This window comes from Moschus berezovskii, chromosome 7, assembly GCF_049115385.1.
Source record: "Moschus berezovskii isolate FMDL1 chromosome 7, NW_MosBer_1.0, whole genome shotgun sequence".
Classification (NCBI taxonomy): Eukaryota; Metazoa; Chordata; class Mammalia; order Artiodactyla; family Moschidae; genus Moschus; species Moschus berezovskii.
The window spans coordinates 3867153-3869907 of record NC_142466.1 but is presented as its reverse complement, the minus strand read 5'-3'; the positions used below and the strand labels follow the sequence as shown (position 1 = coordinate 3869907).

Sequence of the window (2755 nt, the reverse complement as noted above, 5' to 3'; positions counted from 1 at the left end):
CCCAGCCCTGTGCCTGACAAGGCCATGGGAATTTATCCTAAGGTTGCATCAGTTTCTAAGATGCTTGTATTCTGCAGGGTAAGCCAAACTGTTGCTACATGAACCTTTTGGAAAACTGGTGCTCCAGTTTCCCCCAAACCTCAGGGCTGGCCAAATCTTCAGGAAGGATGGAGAGAGAGCTGTGGGCCCAGTAAGACCTGTTCTCCTGGGGAAGGTTAGGAGTGACCTGGCTAAAGATTTGCTGAGATTTCTTAACCAAAGAGGATAATGTTCTTTCTTTTTCTAGCTGCTTTAACCAAAAGTGACATCCCAGATTTTCAATTGCATTTGAAATGAAAACTTGTAAAAAAAAAAAAAGGAAAAAACGAAAAAGTGTGCCATATTTGAGACTGTAGGGCAAGATGATTCACAGGACCGAATCTGGTGTTGTGAAGATGTTCAGACTCGGAGAGAGGGTGATTGATGGCCAGTGGATTTTAACTGTGCCTGAGGTCGTGCTTAACACTGGGGCATGTTTGGGGTCAAGGGTTTGGGTCAGGCCATGTGAGCCTGAAGAGGTGGTGTTGGAGTCAAACGTTGGGGTTGGGCCTGGGTCTCCATGTGAGCCTGAGGCTATGGTGGTTGACATGGGGTCATGGTTAGAGTCAGGGGTAGGGGATGGTCTGGGGTCTGTACGAGAGGCTGAGGTGGTTGTGGTTCACATTGGGCCATGGTTGTTGTCAAGTGTAGAGGTCGTACCTGGGTATTCATGTGAATCCAAGGTGCTGGTTGAAATTGGGGCATGGTTGTAGCCAAGGATAGGGATTGGGTCTGGGATTCCATGGATGCTTCAGGTGGTGACTGACATTGAAACATAGTTGCAGTCAAGATAGGGGTCAGGCCTGCATCTCCATGTGAGCCCAAGGTGCTGGTTGAAACTGGAGCATGGCTGGAGTCCAGATTTCAGGTCTGACCTGGGTATCCATTTGATCTTGAGGTAGTGGCTGATACTGCTGCGTGATTGGAGTCAAGAGTAGGGATTGAATTGGGTCTCCATTTGAGCCTGAGGTGCTGGTTGAAACTGGGCCATGGCTGGAGTCTAGGTTTGGGATCAGGCCTGTGTCTCCATGTGAGCCTGAGGTGGTGCTTGAAACTGCTGCATGGTTGGAGTCAAGGTTTGTGGTTGAACCTGGGTCTCCATGTGAACTTGAGGTGGTGGCTGGAAGTGAGGCATGGTTGGAGCTAAGTGTTGGGGGTGGGCGTGGGTCTCCCTGTGACCTAGAGGTAACACTTGCACCTGGGGCATGGTTGGAGTCTTACTTTGAGGTTCATCCTGGGCTACAGGTTGAGTCAAGTGCTAAGCCAATGTTGGTTGTGAAGTTAGATGAAATTTGGAGTTGGAATTGTTCAGCCTTAGAATGCTCATTTTTAAGACAGGCACAACTCAAGGGGGGACCCAGGTACTATGACAGTCGCCACCAGACTCTCACTGTGCAGAAAGGGGAGACCCCAAAAGAGATAACTGCATGTCTTCTGTAGATGGTCCCCCAAAGTGTCAAGATATTGAGGCTTCTTGGGAACAAGCAGCTATTCTGTTTTGCTTTGATGCGCTAGAAGTTTTGGTGACCCAAGGTGTCCCGCTTGTCACCGAGTGACTTGATCCTCTTCCCCAATGAAGTTAGGTGGTAACCTGCCTCCTCCTTGTTTTTCTCCTTCCAAATCTTCCCTTCTACCCTCTTGGTGATTAGTATCTCCAGCATCTTCTGGATCCACGTTGACAAAAGAGAGGCTACCAGCCTCTACCTCCCTATTTTTGGGGTTTCCCCAAAATGAGGCCTCTGGTGGGTGGCTGGGAAGGTGGTCTTGCTTGGATTCTAAATGTATCAAGGTGGAGAAGCTCCAGGCTTTGGCTGACTCATGTCACCATGCCAGGGCTGATACAGGACTGCTTGAACTGACAATGCTTGAGATGGCTGGTCTTTAAGGGGAGTGTGGAGATGACCTGTGTGGGATGGTGCCCAGTGTGAGTGCCATGGAGTCACCCTGAGTGAGACTCAGCATGGAGCCTGATGGTTCAGGCGCAGAGGAGGGTGTTGGAGGTGGAGGGCAGGCTCTCGCATGAGGGGGGCATGTCAAGGAAGGGGAAAGAGCAAGTGGCTAAGGTGTAAGGCTATCCATTGGAAATAAAGGCTCTGGTGTTGGAGAAGCACTCAGGGAGGAATGTGAGGGAATGGAAACTGAGGCCACTGACCCTGGAGAAATGGTGGAAGCACAAGGTAGGGGACACTTGGTCAGAGGAGCTGTGGAGATGGTGGTAGCTGCCTCTTCCTGCATGGTTGGTGGGCTCCAGCAGGAACTGGTTAGCAAACCTCCCAGGTGAATTTTTACATGAGAGCTGATCAAAGCCTCCCTTCTCAGGGAACCTCCCTAGGTGTCTGCAGGAGACATGAGGGCCAAGCTACAGCCAGGAGAACTGGGGCCACGAGGGCTGGGCAGTCCAGGCAGGCGTGGGCATCTGCATCCCACAGTCCGACATGGCCCCAGTGCTGACTTCACAATGCTCATGCTGTCCCTCACCCCAGGACATTGGCCATAACCTGTCTCCAGGACACCCCGTCTCAGCTTAGCCCCAGGCTGCCAGTATCCCTGGAGTCACATCTTAAGCTTTAGGAGGAAGAACTACCTAGAAAAGAAGGGGAAGATTCTCTACTTTTCCAGAAATGAAGTCAGGTCCCGGACCTCTTCCAGTGCTTCCAGGCAATCTGTTCAAGCTGAA

At 51.0% G+C, this 2755-nt stretch overlaps 1 pseudogene; it reads right to left on the bottom strand.

Moving 5' to 3' along the window:
- Positions 1–1090: 1090 nt before the first annotated feature.
- LOC148777231 (spermatogenesis-associated protein 31E1-like) lies at positions 1091–2515 on the bottom strand (annotated as a pseudogene).
- Between the last annotated feature and the right edge of the window lie 240 nt (positions 2516–2755).